At 36.8% G+C, this 13,086-nt stretch overlaps 1 protein-coding gene across 1 annotated transcript in view; it reads left to right on the top strand.

Annotated features, from left to right (window-relative positions):
- Positions 1–922: 922 nt before the first annotated feature.
- LOC145683273 (uncharacterized) overlaps positions 923–13,086 on the top strand; it is an 86,771-nt gene continuing 74,607 nt past the window's right edge. Inside the window, exon 1 of the mRNA XM_081754639.1 lies at positions 923–1,129. The gene's annotated coding sequence lies outside the window, so the exon portion shown is untranslated. The remainder of the gene's footprint in view (positions 1,130–13,086) is intronic.

Genomic DNA, 13,086 nt, shown 5'->3' with positions numbered 1-13,086 from the left:
TCCATATAAGCTTATTGCTTTGTTTCTAATAAAATTCCATATAAGCTTATTGCTTTGTTTCTAATAAAATTCCATATAAATTTATGACTTTGTTTCTAATAAAATTCCATGTAAGCTTATTACTATGTTTCTAATAAAATTCCATATAAGCTTATTACTTTGTTTCTATAAAAATTCCATATAAGCTTATTACTTTGTTTCTAATAAAATTCCATATAAGCTTATTGCTTTGTTTCTAATAAAATTCCATATAAGCTTATTACTTTGTTCCTAATAAAATTCCATCTAAGCTTATTACTTTGTTTCTAATAAAATTATTCACCGTATTTTTCATCAAACTTCGTAAGGATGGTAATCTACTTTTGGGACACATTTTGAAACCTATTCACCGAGACTAAATGTCTTTTAACTCTGTGGTGGACAAACATCGTGTGCGTGGTGTTTCCCGTTTCCTCCCACTATCTTCATTCCACCATTTCATTCCTTCTTATCATGGGGCTGTGGTGTTCAGTGGTAGAGCGTTCACTTCTGGTGGATGCGGTCCCTGATTCGATGCCCGCTCAAACCAAATGAACTTTATGGTGGACAAACACCGTGTGAGTAGTTTTTCTCGGCGTTCTTCCGTTTCCTCCCACTTTCATCATTCTACAACTTCATTTATTTCTCATCATTACCTTTAGCCTAGCTGGCATAATCGTGGGACGTAAACCTTAAAGATTTCATTTCCCATTAAATACCCCTTAAAGAAAATCAGATGTTGAAATCCCAGCTCGTTTTCGCGTGGTTCGGTCACCCACAAGATCGGTTTAAGTTTTCTCTACTAGACATAATAAACAATATTATTTTGCTAAATTTAAAGCTTAGTCTTTATATATTAACAATACGTACTTGATGGAAAACATGGTGTTACTATGAAAACTAACCTAATACATGGTGTTACTATATATTTTTGTTCGCATTTTAAATCCCAAGTGTATATTTTGATATCTCTCTTTTTATTTATGGCGTATTGAAAACATTATTTCACTCATACAAGAATAATGATAAATTTACAGTAAACTTTGCACAGATGGAGAACTTCTTCTGACATCTCGAACATCTGTTTCTGACGGATAATGATTTGAATTATGTAAGTAGTTTGATTTTTAATATAAATTTACATTATTTAGGATATATTAATGAATTGTATTTGTATGTATTTATTTAATAACCAAATACCAAACCGACTCAAAATATCCGAGATATGAATATTGAAAAAAAAATTGAGAATATAGTTGAAACGTACAAAAGGAGAGAAAATTGAAGGGCTGACCAAGAAAGGCGGCCAAACCACACTCCGCCGAAAAGTGCGATTATGGTGGAAATGCATTGCTCTGTCATCTGTCTATCAGTTTCCGAACTAAGTTTGTCTGTAATTTGTTCCCTGTATCTTCAAAAATAGGAATGAAAATATGTGACGGTTTGCGGCACAACAACTCGTGTCCTGAGAGAAGGGGTCAAACTACAGTCCAGACCATAACACGGACAATTTGGTGAATTTAGGTTAGGTTAGGTAACAAATTTAAAATAACTTATTGTATTTAGTTTGTGTTAAATAAACTTCCAGATATCATCACTGCAAAATATTTCCGTTACACTAGTAATATTCGTTTATTACTCTTTATACAACAAATTTTACATCATGTATTACAGGTTAAAAGTTGCACAGATGTAACTTATGTAGAGTGGTATGCAAAAATAAGAGAACCACATTTGCAAGGGAAAATTGCAGTTGTGTAAAATTGTGCGCAAAATTGTGCCCTTCGATTTCTCCGAATTTAGTTTTTGTGGTTTAGCCCCCTCTCTCAGTCTGCCCTTCAACTATTTAAAAAGTTAGAACGTTTAAAACGTGCAGACTTATATCTCCCGTGTCCTCAGGATGGTTTAATCCTCAATATTCCTATGAAATTGTCAAGCCCTTTGTATGTTGGATTTTTGCCATCCATGGCACCCATTTAGATATCATGCTTTATGACACGGGTATCTTTGGTCTTCATACATGTCATGGATGAATGAGATATTATTGACATTGACTGATATCTGTCCCTCATATCCTAAGAGTTTGACACAATATTGGGTATATCGAGGGTTCACCTTTTCTGGGTGCTTTTCCCTTTTTACGTCTTCTTTGTGATGAATTATTTGCGTTCAGTCATGTCTAATTTTTAGCTGCAGATTCCAATTCTCCATATATTTCCTCAGCACCAGTGGCTAAGATATGGCGCAACGTTTTTGCAAAGGCTTTAGTTTCCCATATGCAGTTTGATGGTATACAATTACCCATTATTTATTTCGCACCAATGAGCACCTTCATAAGCTTCGTCATGAGCTGGCCTTAATTGTACAACGTATGGTCATCATATTTACAAAAAAGAATATCGATTTCCTTCCAGTTCGGTGGTCTGTTGGTATCTTGGAATCATTTGTTACAGTTCTTGGGATGTGTGTCTTGTAAACTGACAGCTTTTTGCCCTTCGAGATTATCTTTTCCCCTGATTTTCATTGGTATCCATCAACAAGACATAAGATAGTATTGTTTTTGATCACAAGTATAATTATGTTTTGTTCACCGTTATTTTCCTTTGCTAGATGCTGGTATAGTAGCTTCGATTTTCTTTCACTTCCTGACAGAAAATGTATACACATCGGTTGAACAACGTCTCTTTAGCAATTATAATTATTTGAAAGTTCTGTGCCAGAGAATATGATACATGATGTCTCCTGTGTGAGTTATATTGTCCCTTATTCTTCTGCAAGGTTACTATAATTGTCCTTTGTATTATTACATAAGAGTTGACCAGTGGCGGATCCTGGGGGCGATCAGGGCGATCACCCCCCAGAAGAGGAAACTTTCTTATTTTATATATATAAATAAAACAGAGTTTGGAGCACTTAGAAGTAGCTCTAAGTAGTAGTATTACAACTCACCGCCCCCCAGAAGTCCGTCCTGGATCCGCCCCCTGGAGGTGGTGTAATATTTCGTTCTAGTTCTTGTAATTTACTTCTCGTTCTTCATCAAAAACAAATTCAAAATGGTACAGCGCTCACTTCTTGTGCTAGGGTCACTAGTTCGATCCCAGGAAAAGTGGATTTGTGACGGACTACATCGTGACCGTGGATCTTCTCGGAGTTGTTCTGTTTCCTCCCGTATTCTTCTTCTACCGATTTTTTCTTTATTATTCATCTTCAGCAATTATTAGGCCTAGCGGATATAATTGTAGGACTAAAACTAAAAAAAAATCATTTAATTTAAAACAGACCATCTTTATTACAATGAAATCCGTTTCTGCCCGTAATTTGATTACCTGAAAAATCAAGGAAACTATATATACAGGGTGTTAATGAACTATACCGACAAGCTGTAGGAGGTGTTTCCTTACATCAAGGTAAGAGAAAAAGTTCATATGGACCTATGGGGAAAAGTGCATAGTTTCAGAGCTAGGGCTGTCCAAAATTGCGAAAAAGCCAAATTTCCAGATGTCCTAATTCGAATTCTAGAAGCTGTGGATGGTGGTCCTTATCAGCGTAAAGGAAGTCAAGCATACATAATCCAAAAGTGTATATTTAACCCATTTCCAATACGTGTACAGGGCATTCCCCACAGAGTGTAATCATCAGATATTCTCTCAACAAAGTTTCCAGGTATGCCCTAATTTCAAGAAGTGTCAAAAGCAAGAAGGAAGCCTTAACAACAATGGACACCCAATGCTTCGGAGGGAAGTCGGAAATGTTAGGAACCGGCAGCTTTATGTATTTTGTGTTCGGAAAAACGTATGCTGTGATGTATTTCGTTATGGTATATTTCACGTTTTACTAGTAAGCTTGCAAGAAAACATCGCGGCATGAGTTTTCCCGAGTACGAGAGACCGTGCTGCTGACGATCCTTAACATTTCCGAAATCCCGCCAAAGGATTCCGTGTTCATTGCTATCAAGGCTTATCGTTTGCCTACTTTGGACCAATCATAAAGACAGAGCATATCTCAAAATTCGGTTGATGGCATGTTTGGAAATTTTACCCTGCAGGGAATAATCTGTACACCCATCGAACATTAATGAAATAATATATTTTTGGATTGTGCATGCGTGACTTCCTTTACGCTGATAGATAAAGACCACCATCCATAGTTTCTCGAATTTGAACTATGGCCTCTTGAAATTTAACTTTTTCGCCATTTTGCGCAGCTTTACCTTTGAGACTATACACTTTTCCCCACAGGTCGATATGATTTTTTTCTCTTATTTTGATGAAAGGAATCACCTCTTACAGTTTGTCGGTGTAGTTCATAAATACCCTGTATATCATACAAATTCAATTGAACTCATCCGATTGAGATCAAAATTTGGTATGGCTTGGTATATAAGCATGTAAAATGTTACTCATATGTTGTGCAGGAAATTTGGTCGGACCGTTATCGCCCATTCCAAACAACAGAACACGAAGTAATTATGTGAGACATAAATCGAAGAACTCAACATGACGATCTGGATAATACTTATTCAGATGATACAGTTCCAAAATTTAAATAGGTGTCATTTGTTGTGATGCAAGATTTGAACAATTGATTCGCTAAAATTACGTTTTATGTAGTGTACAGATCCAGAAACTCTAAATTTCTGCAAACTACGTTACATGTGGAATGTGCAATGTTGTTCCTTTCTGGATGCCTAGCATTGAAGTCATCACCGATGGCTCTGGCACTATGTTCCCCACTAATGAGAATGATTTCATTCCTTTCTTGGCGGGTGAGAGTCATATTACATAATCTATTAAGACAAATTGAAACCCATGACGCAATATGCAATGTTTACTTCACAAAATTTCATTACTTCTTAAAGTTAGGTGGAAAATAACTTCAGATTAGTATTTCTGGTAAAATTCTAGCCCGAAATTATGTCTCATGATCCCTTCTCACTTAAAACATTAGACCTGAATTTAAAATGGCCGATTTCAACATGGTCACCATGATGTCAAGTAGGGATGCACGCGAGACGAGACGAGACGAGAAATGGAAAAGTCTCGTCTCGTCTCGCAACCTCAAATGTTGGTCTCGTCTCGCGTCTCGTCTCGTCTCGCAAATGTGAAGTCTCGTCTCGCGTCTCGCATAAAATTTTGAGTCTCGTCTCGCGTCTCGCGCGAGACTTTCTCGCATGGTCTCGCAGTCTCGCTTATTTTCTGGTCAAAATTTTGCAATGTGTTATTCTATGGCTGTTAATGAATGATGATGTGATATTCTGTCCGAAGGCAGGTATTTGACCTAAAAGTCCCTTGGCAAGCTGAATCCTTGGTGGTTTGCCATTGTTTTCCATGGGATGAATGTTCATAACATCCTAAGGAGACGGAACCTAAAGTTCAACATGGTATCCGAACTTGTGTCCCCCTCCGCTCGAAACTGAAAGAAAAGTTGTGCTGGAATTTAATTCCTGGACCATTAATTTTCGTCAAATTAACCCTTTCCGGACCCCGGCTTTTTAGGCTATTTTTTAGACTTTCAGTCAAGCACCTACTCCATCGTCATTATTTATCCTAGGATCATGGTTCATACCTCATTCTCTTCAGAATGAAGCTGGCTTTCAAATGGTACCACTTGCATGCTCATACCATATACCAGGAGCGCGAAAAATGATGTCAAAGGGAAAATTGCGGAGGGAATTTTTTTCTCGCACTTTGGGCCCCTCTGGAGCGGCCCTGTGTGAACGTACCCATCTAAAAAATCTGATAAATAGTACTTGGTATACTAAATGTGTGTGCCAAATTTCAAGTTTCTATCTTGAATAGTAATGGGCGGAAGAAATTTTATCAGGAATTCCCACCATGCCCCAAAGTACCGTAAAACACCATGATCTCAGGTAAAAAATTTCCTGAGACATCCCTAATTACCCTAGGGTCATGTTTCGCCCATCATTCTCTTCAGCTTAGAACTGCCTTTCAGGCGGTATGACTCACATGTCTCCATCATGTATCTAAGGCGGGAAAATCCCGAAAAAAGTGATTTTTGGGACTAAATATTCTTTTTTTCAACTTTTAGCCCCTCTGGACCCCCATGTTTTAACGCAGAGATCTCAAAAAATATGATAAATACTACTAGGTGGGCTGAATGTTTATGCACAATTCCAATTTTCCAGGTGCAAAAGTAAGCCCGCCAAAATATATATATATATATATATATATATATATATATATATATATATATATATATATATATATATATATATATATATATATATACCGACAATGTCCCATATTCCCGTATACAAAGGGAAATTTTTAAACATTCCCTGAGACATCCCTAATTACCCTAGGATCATGGTTTGCACATCATTCTCTTCAGAATAGAACTGCCTTTCAGGCGGTATGACTCACATGTCTCCATCGTGTATCTAAGGCGAGAAAATCCCGTCAAAGTGATTTTTTGGTAAAAATTTCCCTTTTTCAACGTTTAGCCCCTTTGTACGCCCATGTTTTAACACAGAAGTACGAAAAAATCTCGTAAATACTACTCGGTGGACTGAATGTTTGTGCACAATTTCAATCTTCTACGTGTAAAAATAAGCCCGCCAAAAACTAATGAACATAGACCGGCCCCGCAATATTAAAAGAATATATATATTTTAGAATTATGACGTCATCACCTCCTATGTCTCGACGCAGGAAGGTGTGAAACCATACGTAAGGTCTTCTACAATGCCTCTGGACTTGAAAAAGAAAAACGGACGAAAAAACTCAAATAGGAGAATTATAACGCAGTGTACCATGAAACACCTCTTATGGTACAGATTGTACCATGGGATCCCCAAAGGGTTAATAGCATAATTTACAGCAAAACCAGCATAAATTGTTGCTGGATCCAACATTGTTTTCCAGCTTAGAGGTTTCCAGTAATATTTGGCTCTTCTGAAATATCGTCGCCACTATCAACACTTAAACGTTTTGGTCGTTTCCTTGAAGGGTGTGTAACGGTGTTCGAGTCCTAGTTCGGGGGCGGAATTTGTAATGCTGGGGGAATCAAATTTATGACAAGATAAATTTGATTTCCAGTCTTAGTTGTGAAATTATTTGAATAGTTTCGTAAAAATTATGTTCGGGTTCGCCAAATACTATTTATGAATATGCAAATTGTTTTTGCATATTTACTCGCCGCCCTGGCAAGTTATAACATGCCTAATAAGCAGAAAACTGAAGATACGTGCGTTGATTCATGAAAGCCTGATTTACACCGCACGAGGCTCGATTTTTATAATCCTATTTTCCCCATACGGTACTCCAGAGTGCTAGGAAAATAGGTGCGTAGTTAATTAGAACATATTTCAAAAGAATATTCACTTGCTGCATGGCTGAAATAAAATCACTATTGTAGTTTTATTGGGAAACAGCTGTACTGGCCGTCACTTCGATAAGCAAATAAAATTATTGCATAAGTTAATTTAGTTATCAGACTAAGAGAATTTATGTAAATGTAGAACGGAAAATTTACTATAAATACTAATAACTGTATCTGTGAGGATCAGCTCAGCTAGGTTCCCAATTGTTTCGAAATAATATACGAAAATTCTCTAATTGGCCTAGAATAGGTTGGGAAATCTGAATTGTTTTTGAAATGACACTTTAACAAAATTTAGGTAACAGTAATAAATTTTTAATTATCCAAACTTGCAATAAAATTTAAATTGAACAACAATTAAAAAAATGAAATGACATGATCATTTTAAGTTGAAATAAATTGAGACAAATGTCACTAAAATAATAAAAAATGAAATATGGAATACCTTGACTTTTTGTTGTTGTTGTTGTCTAAAAATTTGAATTTAGTGAGAAGTTTACCTTTCTTTTATAACTGCTTATTATATAAATTGCAAACAATATTTTCTGTTTTCCACTTTTTAAAGATGAATATTCTAGATATTCCAAAAAAAATTAAATGTACATGGCATCATTGTTTCATCTTTCTGATATAACCTTTTGTGTGTGATTTATTTAGTCCAGAAAACAATATTTTATTTAGCAAGCACAGAAGGAGAAAGTAGGGAAATGCCTATGCTTGAGAAATAGATAGTTGACGAAGGTGGGAAAAATTAGATGATTTTGAATGCTAGCAAGATGACTATTATTTAGATTAATTAAAGATGAAAAGATAGTGAAAGCTTTGATTTGAGCAGTGCACTGATTTGACTTTAACTGTCTACTTTAAATTGAAAATTCTCAACACATATGTATAGCTCTAAGATAATAATAATATCCAATAATAAGAAAAATACATTGTAATATAAAAACAAACAATTATATATACTTGGACACATATACTAGATAGTCAAATGATATATACACAATGATTACTAGAACACATATATAGATATCTGAGTTTATACTTAACTTGGCCAATATTTCTTTCTAAATGTCGGTACCTTATATTTGTTTATTTTATTTTGCGCAATATTTTACTTCATAATTATGAAGATCTGTCTGTGCGGCGTTTGCGCAGACAGATGTCTTTTTTTATGTTTAGTTGCTTATATACGAGTTAATTTTGTCCTAATGATACTTTTCTCTATTTACATGCTTAGAGCAAGAATTATACTCTATGCCTTTCAATTTAGGTACACCCTGTCAATACAAATGAAAATACCTATATCTAGCAAACAGATTACACTCGTCTTCTAACTGACAATTACGAGCTTTCTGGGTATGTAAATAAAAAAATCTTTTGATAGAAATACATGAAAACATAAAGATCATTCATCCAATTAATACTTGAATAGTAATGCTTTTCTGACACATTAATCTCGTCGTGTAATAACCTAACTTTTTATGTTGTCACAAAATTTTCTACATCTAATATCTTTAAATGAACAAACAACGCTAACATTTAGAATATAAGGAGATAATTTTCAGAATCTAACACTAATTAGCTGTGTGAATATAAATGGTTAAAATGACAAAAGTTAATCACAAATAAATTTTAAAATATCGATTTCAGTTATAGTTTCTTAAAAAAAATAATAATAAAAGATAACTGTTCAGTCCGTCAAGGCCGGATTACCACGATTCAATTCTCGTTTCGATACATTAGTGAATTTGGCCAAGGTAAGAGGATGCGCTCGCCCACGGTAATGTGGCAACAAATTCCAAATTGAAAATTGAATAAAAAGGTTTTGTCCTACCTTCCAGTGGATTCCCATGTTGAAGCTTAGTTTTCGATAGTCTCTACCACTTTTATTCACCACGAAATGACCACTTACAACACTCAAGTTCCTGTGTTCATGTGACTGCAGCATCCCGTTCAACTCCCGAGATGTGTATGGTCACCCGCCGATCTCTGACGCTCTCCTCCTTAGGCCTTTGGCTCTCTCTGGATGTTTAGGACGTCATCATCGGACTGAAGCATCCAAATTCCTCCTCATATCTAGGCGTCTCGGCGTCTCTTCATAGGTTGTCTCGGTCAAAGTGATTATAGAAGTCCAATATTGGTGAATCCAACTGATACACTGATTAACAAATTATGTATCCGTAAACTGATTAACAAATAATGTATCCGTATATATGTTAATCACGATTATCACAATTGGTCACAGTCACAAATTAAATTTTCGTTGCACTCCCTTATAAGTCGATATAAATGCAAAATAGTGTATGATTGTAAGAACGTCCGGAATTTGATTTAATTGTATCAGTGTTTTTATGAGTGAACTCGTTGCGGCACTACTGTGTGTTTAGCACTTCATTGTATATGGTTGTTCAACACGATAAAAAAAAGTAGTGAATAAAATTGTGTATGTGTGTGTGTGAGTTCGGTATGCGTGTTGTCGGTGTCACTTCTCAAACTTAACTGCCCTTTCTTTTAGTATCTTGCAACCGTCTTTCTATTAAAAAAAGTAACGTATGTTCTCCCAATTCCAGTTTTAAAATTTTAAAATTTGCCAAAATAGGTTGTTGTTTGTACGTTGCCTTTTCTTTCTTCCTAAAATGTTAAAATGTGCTAATGGACTTCTAGCTTGCAATATCGTGCCGGTGTGGTTTCTTCGGTTTTATCATGTGCTTGCGAATATACCTCTTTTCTACGATAGCTATTGTGAAGATTCTCTTTCTAGACAAACTGTCTAGCTTTACAATGGAACTTGAGTGTGTCTCCTGGCTGTGGGTGGTCGTGGTGAATAAAGACTTTTAAAGAGTTCCGTTGCTCAGGTGTCCCATTTACCGCTGAAAGGGTGGATACCGTTGGAAAGCAAATAAGAAAATACGCGTTTGAAGGAAAACAGAAATACAGATTCTTCATTTTAAAAGAAAAATGATGTTTCAAAATATGCACTAAAGAATATACTAATAAATGATTTACTAATTAATTGGGTCACAATAGCAACTGTCACAATTACCCCCCTCCTAAGATGGAGCAGATGATGCAACGTAGTTGAAGCAGATCTCCATCCTAAGAGAAAGTATGTAAATGACGTTGCGCATTGTGTTACAAATTCTAGGTACAAAAATAACATTACATAAAAATTCTAACCTTTTATAAAAACTTTGAAGTTCACAAAAAAATACATGAAAATGCTAACTTGAATTTTGGCTAGTGGATGCTTCCGGTGTGAGGCGTTTGTTCATTAATTGTATCCAGTGGTGTTTCCTGTCTGCTGAACAACTCCACATTCGCAGGTTCTCTACGTGCTGTGGGACTAATTCTTTTCCTGTGCTACATTCAATGAGACTGTAAGTATTAGCTCCTACTTTACTCTTCACGTAGTACGGACCTTGATATAGATCAAAGAATTTCCGTACCGTCTTATCAGCAGCAGCACTTAGTCTGTGCGCCTTTAGAAACACCAACTCCCCAGGCTCCACAAGCGGTCCCCTTTTGCTCCTCTTTTCATTCCTTTTTCGCTTGAGAGTGATGTTTCGACGAGATGCACAAAAAAGTTTGTCTTCCCAAGATTCACGTTCCTCTTGCGGTATTTCAAAATGTTCCAGTATCGGATTTCTCCTTATCGTACCTAAAAATAGTTCTGCCGGTGAATACGACAGTGTTTCTGTTACTGTGTGATTCAACAATATCACAATGCTGGGTAAGTAGGTAGCCCAAGTCGTGTGATTCTTTGCACAGAACACTCGGAATAGGCGATGCAGTTCAGCATGTGTGCGTTCCACCAAGTTTGATTTCGGGTGGTATGGGGGTGAATACAACACCTTAATCCCATGATTTTCCATCTCGTTCTTCCATTTTTGAGATACGAACTGCGGCCCTTGATCCGTGAGAATCGCATTTGGTAGTCCAATTTTAGAAAGAACATACCTATTTAGATACTTGAGAACCAAACTCGACGAGCTGTTCCTCAATGCAATAGCAATCAAGTACCTGGTGCATCCGTCCATCACAGTCATGATGTATTTCTCCCCTGTGGGTGCACGTGGTAACGGACCTACTAAGTCGAGATAATATATGTCTCGTGGCCTGCTTGCGATGTAGGAGGTTAACGTGTTTTGTGGAGGATGGCGATCCACCTTGGACCTAACACATATTTCGCAATTTGCTATCCATTTCTTCAATTCTTGTCTCATTCCTTTCCACTAATATAAGCTACTTAGGGTCTTCCATGATTTGTAGAAGCCGAAATGTCCACTTGCATCGTGTACGTCTTGTAAGGCCTTATTCCGAAGTTTCTTCGGAAGACAGATAGTCAGAACCCCTGGATTGTGGAAATTTCTGAGACAAAGAATCTCATCCATTAGTTGGTAACTCTGGTTCCAGTTGCGACTTCTAGGATTTTCATCTTCAGTAGTGCCTCGCTTAAGAAAATCTATGATCGGCTGCCATTGCTGATCCTCTATCTGCAATCTAGCTAGTTCTTGCTTCGTGATGTCTAATATCTCAGTTTGTTTTGTCACCATATTTACACTGATGGTATTGGCAGGGCCCTCTTCATAATATCTTGACAGGCTATCTGCAACGGTGTTCTCTTTTCCCTTGCAGTGTTGTACTTCAAACGTATAGTCCTGTAATTGCACGCTCCAGCGAGTTAGTCGACTATTCCAATTTTTGCTTCGATGCAGCCATTGCAAATTTTTATGGTCCGTAATGACCGTGAATTTTCTGCCGAGAAGATAAATACGAAACTTTTGAATACACCACAGTATGGCAAGGTACTCCAGTTCGTTTATTGCATAGTTCTTTTCTGCTCCTCGCAGGCTTCTGCTGGCATATTGAATAACTCGTTTTTGGTCTCCCTGCTTTTGATATAGAAAACCACCGATTCCAGACAGACATGCGTCGCACTGTATAAAAAATGGTTCCTCAAAGTTTGGATGATAAAGCATTACATCTTTGGCGACTGCCTTCTTTAGTTCCTCAAAGCTCCTCTGATGTTCTTCTGTCCATTTCCACCTCCGATTTTTCTGTAACAATTCAAAGAGGGGTTTTACTGTCGTAGCGAAGTTCTGAATGTACGATCTATGATAGCCAAGTATTCCGAGAAAACGTCTCACTTGCTTGATGGTGCGCGGCTCCTGCAGATCCAGAATTGCTTCTACCTTTCCTCTATCTTTTACAATGCCAGTTGGTGAAATTATATGCCCTAAAAATGATATCTTCTGCAATCCAAATTCTGATTTCTTTAACTTCACTGTCATCCCTGCTTTTCGAATTAATGACAGAATATGATCAATTTGCTGTTGGTGTTCTTCCAACGACCTTGAAAAAATTAAGAGGTCATCTACATAGCATATCACAAACTCTTGCACAGAATCTCCCAAGACGACGTTCATAGCATTTGTGAACGACTGGGTTCCATTACATAGGCCAAATGGCATTACCTGAAATTCGTATAGTTTATTTTCAAAAGGAAAGGCAGTGTAGGGTTTCGAGCGTTTAGTCAATTCAAGCTGCCAGAAACTGCTGTTCATGTCGATTCGTCCGAAATATTTGACACCATGGAACCTTTGAAGTATTTCCTGAATGTCTAAAGGTCGCGTCTGCAGTACCTTGGTATGCTTATTTAATAAGCGAAAATCAACACATAGACGTAGAGTTTTATCACTTTTACGTACAACCAGCAGTGGATTC

The sequence above is a fragment of the Thermobia domestica genome, chromosome 4 (genome assembly GCF_964235325.1).
Source record: "Thermobia domestica chromosome 4, izTheDome1.hap1.1, whole genome shotgun sequence".
Taxonomy (NCBI): domain Eukaryota; kingdom Metazoa; phylum Arthropoda; class Insecta; order Zygentoma; family Lepismatidae; genus Thermobia; species Thermobia domestica.
This window is presented reverse-complemented; position numbering and strand designations above follow the sequence as displayed.